The following is an 8462-nucleotide window of genomic DNA, read 5'->3' on the forward strand; positions in this document are numbered from 1 at the left end:
AGATTTAGGTTTTTCCCCTGATAGATCTGACTCTTATCTGTATTAGATATAGACTCGGAAAGCTGCCCTTTGCCCTTATTGTGTTGGGTTTGGGTGGATTTATATTTATTTGTTTTTAAGTTGTTTAAAACGAGTGGGTGGTAGTGAAATGTTACAGGTGTAATCCAAGCAGTGGCCTGGGCTTGTTCGTTCGTTCTGTCTAAAAAAATGTGTGGTTTGTAATTAAAGTTAACCTCTAGCCATGGCTTGTTGCTGCAAAGTCAACACACACACACACACACACCCACGCACACACACACGTGCACACAGAGTATACCCAAACACTTTACTCAAGTAAGAGTAAAAAGCATTTGGTAAAAAGTCTACTCAAGTTAATCAGTTACTCAAGTACTGAGTAACTGATCAAATTATCAATCATTTAACATTTAAAAATTACATAATCAGATGGACCAAAATATAAAGTTAAGTGGAAATTTGGGTATTTTACGGACTAAAATGACAATTTATATAAGTAACAAAAACAAAATCAGACAAAAGAAAAAAGTTTCAGTTTATTTCAATGAAAAAAAACTTATGAAACTTTACACAAACTGCAGGTGGTAATTTTTTGGTTAAAACATATTTATTTTTCATTTAAAATCTAGAAATTTTACTCATGTAAGAGTAATGACACTTTGTGATAAAATTACTTAAGCAAAAGCAAAAAGAACAGCATAGTAAAAATACTCCTAAAAATAAATTTTCCAAAAAAGTTACTCAAGTAAATGTAACTGAGTAAATGTAACTAGTGAACCAGACGGGCTTGACTGGAGAGGTGAAAGCTGAGGAGGAAAACGAAGCAGGCAGACGGGCCAGAATCATGACACATTTTTGCGGTTAAAATCAGTACAAGTAATGCTTTGCTGCCATACATGAAAAATATCACATGCATTTTCAGAATGACAGAAGCACAAACTATTATTGATTCAGCATTGATTACCAAGTGGAGTTCTCCAAATCGACCAATTTTTCTCAGAATTTCAAATGCAGCATGCTAACAAAGATATTTTTATCTGGTTCAGCTGTAACCAAACTTACAAATATAACTCTAAGGATTCAAAGAAACTGAAAATTAAAGACAATAAAAAAATTCTGCATGTTGGATAGATTTGGCTGTCTATAATCAGCTGAATGCAGGTCAGAGTCTGGTATTGTTATTGATCCAGTCACAAGAGCTTATTGACTGCTGTGGTTGGTGAACAAAACACATTCCCTCACACACACACATTCACACACTCATTCCAGCATCAGTGTGGGTAGAAATGCATGCATCATTATGTAAGTGGGTTGGGCTCTCAGAATACAGAAGTACCATTTTTGTTTAAAGCCAGTGTGTAAAAGACAGACTAAAGAGGAAGGGAACAAAAGGACGTGTGTGTGAACCAGGTTTTTGTGTCCTCGTGGGGACCTGTGTACAATGTGGGATTGTGGGGACCATGGCTTCTTGTGGGGACATTTTCTCTTTTTGGGTGAGGGGTTAGGTTTGTCATGATTAGATTTAGGATTAGGCTTAAAGTTAGGTATGTGATGGTTTGGGGAGGGTTAAGGGTTAGGCTGTAGAAAATGAATGGAAGTCAACATAAAAGTCCTCACAAGTCATGAAAACACAACGGCGTGTGTGTGTAATGTTAAACTCTATTGTTTATTGTCTGTCTTGTTGTACAAAGGCTACTGATGCTGACAGAGCAGCAGTGGGGAATGGTACAAGTCAAAAAATATATAATTAAGTTAAATTAGATGTGAAGGAAAGAGCAAAAAAAGTCTGCCAATAGAATAATGCACTGCAAAAACACAAAGTCTTACCAAGTATTTTTGGTTTAATTTCTAGTGCAAATATCTCAGTTTATTTGAAATAAGATAACACTAACTTATAAGTAAATTTCAGCAAGATATTGGAGCTTGGTTTAAGTAAATAATTACTTAAAATAGGAAAAGAAGTAGATTATTTTACTTAGAAGAGTATTTTTATAAGTGAAATAATCAACCAATTAAACAATTACTTTTCATCAAAATTCAAGAATTACTGACTTAAATTAAGCTCCTATATCTTACTGAAAAGTTACTGTAAATCATTTCAAGTGTATTAGGATATTTTCACTAGAAACTAGGCCCAAAATACTTGGTAAAGTTTTGTGTTTTTCCAATGTAATATGCAATGATCTATTTAGAACAAGGCAGAAGTCAAAATGAAGGATTGGCTGTATGAAACCTAAAAATGAAACTAAAATGAGTAAAAACTAAAAGTTTTAACCTGTGTTTTTGCAGTGTGAGAATGTTTAACTGTTCTTCCAAAGAACGTAAAATGAAAAGAAAATCAAGTTTTACAATTTTTCAATAAGTTAAATAGTCTGCTAGTGGAACTTGAACTCTTAAATCAAAATTCAAGAATTACTGATTTAGAATAAGCTCATATATCTTGCTGAAAAGTTACATCTAAGTTAGTTTTATTGTATTTCAAATGTATTAAGATATTTGCACTAGAAACTAGACCAACAACTTTGTAAGACTTTGTGTTTTTGCTGTGTAGGTTCTCATTTTCAGCATGTTTAAAGTGAAACATCATTAGCTACTTAGGCAGACACGGTTGTTTTAATTATAAAATTCAAAAAATATTTAAACCACTACAGGTAAGATACTGAAATTTAATAAAAACTAAAGTGAACCTCACTTTAAAACACAAACAGGTCTGAATCCATGAAAAAAGACTGTCAGTATCCCTAAATCAAAATCGGATGTAGGCACACTGACACAATTTTTTACATTAGTTTTCTTAAATATAAGTTTATGTATGTGTAAAAGATGTGGATATTTTAGTTTTGTCCCCTCAGGGTCGGTTTCTGAAGCAGGAAGGATGAACTGTCTGTCTCAACTCAGATAAATGTCAAGAAAAGCTGAGAGGGACGGATCAGGAGGGATAAAAACATTTTCAGGCTGTTAAACTAATGAACTGGGAGACAAAGCAGCATCTGCTCAGGTAAAACTCACAGGAAAACAACTGTGATCTACATTAATCTCTTATTTTATATCTAATTTTATTTGATCAGCATGCGCAAAACATTAGGTTGGTTAAAAACAAGGTTGAAATTGAACTTTTATGCTGTTTTTAAGAAATATTCTTGCATCTAAGACACCAAATATTGTATTTTATCAAATTTTAATCCAAGACATTCTTTAAAAGACTGTTTTACTTTTCCACCATGCAATATGAATGATGGACAAAAGACACAGAACATACTTGTTGAGGCGTGCTGTGGTGGCGCAGGGGGTTAGCACACCCCACGTTTGGAGGCCTTAGTCCTCGACGCGGACGTCGCGGGTTCGACTCCCGGTCCCGACGACCTTAAAATGGTGCTGGCTCAGCTGGCTGCCTGCAGATGCAGCTCCTGTCGTGTGTGTGTGTTAATCTGTGTATAAAAATTCTTGTTGTAACGTGAAATAATTTCCCTGCTGGGATGAATAAAGTAATTCTACTTCCTTCATCTGTTTTAAATATAACATATGCTAGAGCTCTTAAGAAAGCCCTACTTATTTATTTTATTTAAAATTATATTAGGGCATATACAAAATTTAAAATATATTTTATTATATGAAATAATGTCATATTATTTTAAATAACTTATAATTATGTAAATTATATAAACACTTTTTTGCATCACGAGTCACATGATTGAGGTTGAGTAATAGATTTTTATTACAAATTTTTATAATAAAAATATTTGCATTTTTTTATGATAGCAATCTATATTTGTTAAAATAATTTAGTAAAAAGTATTTGATATAAAAAATGTTTCTATAAAATATATTTTATAATTAATGTTTTATATAAGAATTGTATTTATATACATATAGTATAAAATATATTTCATAATATACAATTTATATTAATGTAAATATAAATTTCTATTACATTTCATACAAAATTATATAAATTAAATATATTTAATAAATATTTATATAATATATTTGCATATATTAAATAGAAAAATAAAATAATTAAATATATTTAATATGCATAAATTTATTGCTTCATTTATGAATAAATATGATATATTAGTAACGTTAGTATAACAAAGTATTTTGTAATAATTGTATTTTTATGTGTCATGTCGTTCAACATTCATATTCCCATCTTCCAGTAATGTTTTCTCCATCTCCACTTTCTTCCATGTTTACAATTTAACATTTTCTTTATCTCTCCATCCTCCGTTCTGAAAAGAAATAAAATTTAAATAAAAACTTGCGTCCCCCAAAAACCAGAATGTAAAACACTAGAAGAACCAAACATGACCAATATTGACATTTTATTATTTGTACAATAGAGACTTTAGTACATTATTCAAAACACTTCTTATATATTGAAAAAATGGTACGTCCCAAAGCCCAAAATGGCTCCAGTATAATTGCTGCACAGCATTTTTTCTATTTTATACATATATTTTTTTGTTGTAAAAACTGTATCTTAAATAGTATGTACAGGTAGTGTCTGCAAAATGCATTCTAAACACATGATACATATTATATATATACTTCAGCAATTGCATTTCTTCGCATTGATACTCAAACTTAAAACTGGAAGGATTTTCAACTTGCATGTGCAAATAAATAAAGAAATAAATAGTTCTGTAAGATCGTCACTAAAATTTGTCCAACTCATAACTCGACAGGGTTTCTCTCCTCGGAGGTCAAAGTACATTTTTGTCACACTACAGAAGAAGAAGCAGCATTCAAGTTGGGTACGTGTTAAGTACTGCAGAAAGCATGAGTACATTCACAATCAATATGAGTAATTTTAAATTATATTTCATTCACAGTTTATATACAGTGAAACCGTCCTCATTTGTTCATCTCTTATATCATCTAAACACATAGAAAATGGGTGTTTTTTATATTCATATACATATATATAATAATATGTATTTGTATAACACAAATTCACAATTACAGTAGAAATACATTTTTGTACAAGTTTTGGATAGTACTTGTGTAGGTCTTCAAGTCACACTGTGCGTACTTCTATCCATATCTTTGATACAAGTGTCTTTACAAAATATCACAAGTTTTGAGCAAAGCTAAGGTATATCAATATATTTAGAAAGAATTACCTGAAACAGAGTAAAAAATAATTATATTATCAAACATTTGTCTCTGTTCACGTCATAACTTCTGATATTTCAAACTCTAAATAGGGTTCAATCTCTCAACCACAATATTTAAACTGTGCCGTGTTGTGTCCGTATGAAAGTGTGTCTGACACATAATGGGCACAGCAAAGTGAAAGATGACAAAATGTAAACATAAAATAAAACTTTTTATTTTTTTAAAGTTGTTACTTTTGTCATATCAATACAACTCTCTCAATCTTTGGCCAAAACACTCCCAAAAACAGAATTGAGTTGTGTTTTTTCTTCCTTTAAACTTAATTTTCCCACTTCAGGCTACAAATATTCCAGGGAAAGTTGAAGTTTACTGTGCATTGCAAGTATCCAACATGTGTACTTGTCCACATGTTGCCATTACAACCACAACCGCATTATTCACAAAGCAGTGAATAATTTTGAAATAATGTAGTTGTTTAGATCTGGCCTAGTCAAAGTCTGGAACGAATAATCGGTGGAAAGACATAATTAAAAGGCTTCTCAAACTTTCCATCCTGTTGGAGCGTAGGCTATTTTGAAAAGAGCAGCTAAAAAAAATTAAATTAAATAAAAAAATAAAAATCTGTTTATAGATGTCTAAATTGGTAGATATATCTCAAAGCAATTTTAAGTTTTTATTGAGTGAAAAGTGACTTTTTACTATGTTGAAAACATGGTTCATTGTATCAAGCCTTTTAAAATACAATGCAACTTGTGGTTGTAACATAAAATGTGGAAAAGTTCAAAAGGTAGGAATACTCTTTTCAAGGCACTGCAACAACAAACGCTTTGAGACATAAATCTACGGAAGAGGATTATTGGAAAAAAGAAAGATAATTGCAACCTTTTTCCTCCGAGTTCTGATTTTTCTCTTTCTGAATTTATGACTTTTTTTTACCATCAGAATTTTAACTTTTGATCTCAAAAGATTAAGTTGACTTTAAAATCCGAATCCTGAGAAAAACGTCATAATTCTGTGACAAAAGTTAGAATTCTGATAAAAAGTTTAAATTCCTGAGTTTAATATCAGAATTCTGAGATTAAAGCCAGAATTTTGATAATGAATTAAGATTATTTTTTTACTGGCAATAGTCCTCTTCCGTATAGATCTGATCATTAATGTGTGCCAATTTTTCCCATTAGTATGCCACTGTTGAGCAACGACACCAGATTTCAAGTCTCATCCAAGCCAAGATAAAGCAAATCTGACATTTTGAACCAGAGTAAGCTAAACAGTTCTATGGAAAAACATCAGCGTCTTCAAATGTCTGGCCTATCAAGTCTGATTTACATGGAAAAAAGCCCGGCTATTGTACAAGTCAAACGTTTGAACAAAGAAGAATCTGGACATGGAAGAAGACTGGACTTTCAAACAATGGCACAGTTGTTAAATCAAGGAGTAGGAATTAGTTTTCTGTGATACAAATTGGGCGCCATAATGCAGCTGTGCACAGGGGGTGCAAATGCAGTGTGGGAGCACGGGGGCACAGGGCTCTTTTTGTGTTTCCCTATTAGTTCAAGTGAATGGCAGTGTGGGTGTAAACATTAACATGACTTGTACAGTAGATGGCACTAGAGGACAAGGTTGGCTCAGCTGCAAATAGCTGCAGAAATATTGCTTTAGCTCTTTTCAACAGCTGTTCAAGCGAAACTTTTCAAACTTAAAAACTATCAGCACTGATGTTCTATGAAAAGGGTTTTCTTTACAGGTAAAACCGTGGTGTACTTTAGAAAAAAACAAAATCCATTCAGAGAAATGCCTCCTGTAAAATTGCAGGAAATAAAAAAAAAAAAAGCTGAATATAGTTTATTAACAGTTATATTAATCATAAACCTTTAGAGCTTTCAGTCTGGGCCCAACTGAGAGTGCAGCTCAGGAAAGCCAAATCTTCATATATGTACAAAAAGGCAGAAAGTTATCTGTACACTGGAGGCAAAAAAGATAAAGACAAAAAACCAAAATAATAAAGTAATTAAATAAATACGAATGATGGGCGAGGCTTAAGAAAGAAGCTTTATAAGAAACAGAACTACTGACAGGGCAATGAACAAGATGCTACACATTCATTTAAAGCTGCAGTGTGTAACTTTTATTAAAAAATATATATTTTTAAATATTTGCTAAAACTGCCACCATTTTGTGAGAGTGTTATGAAACAGATAATCTGTGAAAGAAAATCGATCTTCTCCCTCTGATCCCGGAGCTATAATTGCTGTCTGAAGAAATATACCGCCCCCAACCAAAATTAACCAATCAGAACCAGGAAGTAGGTCTTAGCGCTGTCGATCAACCTCATGATCATGCTGCAAAATGTGGTAATGGTAGAGAAACAACTTGCCATTACAGGAGAAACATTTATTCGCCATGCTAACTAGCTTTAGCCACAGCTTGCTCTATGGTAGCACTGCCAATCAGATGGAGGGTGATCACAGTTGGGGAGTAACTAGTTACACTTGAGTAAAAAAGGTAGTTTCAGACATTGTACTCTTTACTTTTGCTTGAGTAAATTTATTACACAGTATCACTGCGCTTACTTGAGAAAAAATTCTAGATTTTCTACCCATTGAATGAAAAACAAACATGTTTTTAAAAAAAAAGACCAGGCACAGACACACACCTGCAGTTTTTGTTAAAGTTTTAGAAAGTTTTTATTGAAAAGAAATCATTTGGAAAATTTTTTGTTTTGCCTGATTTTGTTATTTTTTATTACAAAATCAACAATTTTGTAATCAAGATTTGTGATTTTATTACACAAATAAAATGACAAAAATTTAAAAAAATTACAATTTTGAATTCAAAAATTCACATTTTTGGAATGTGTAAAATGTTAATTTTTACACATTCAATAAATATGTAAAAAATTACTTATATGAATTTTTGTAATTTTGACCTTAAATTAGCAAAATTTCTACTTAACTTTATATTTTGTTCCTTCTGATTATGTAATTTTAAAATATGAAATAATTGATCATTTGATCAGTTACTCAATACTTCAGTACACTTTTTACATAATACTTTTTTACTCTTACTTGATGGCTACTTTTTACTTTTACATGAGTAAAGATATGTTGAAGTAGTGCTGGTTTCACTTGAGTTTAACATTTGGGTTCTATGCCCATCTCTGAGAGTGATTGACAGCACTAAGATCCGCCTCCTGGCTCTGATTGGTTGTTTCTAGTTAGCAATGGGAGAGGTCATTTTTTTTTCTCTCCACAGTTTATCTGTTTTGTACCAAACAAAACAGATAAATAGTGAAATAGTGACAGTTTCAATAAATATGTAAAAAA

The sequence above is a fragment of the Xiphophorus maculatus genome, chromosome 9, assembly GCF_002775205.1.
Source record: "Xiphophorus maculatus strain JP 163 A chromosome 9, X_maculatus-5.0-male, whole genome shotgun sequence".
NCBI classification, from domain to species: Eukaryota; Metazoa; Chordata; class Actinopteri; order Cyprinodontiformes; family Poeciliidae; genus Xiphophorus; species Xiphophorus maculatus.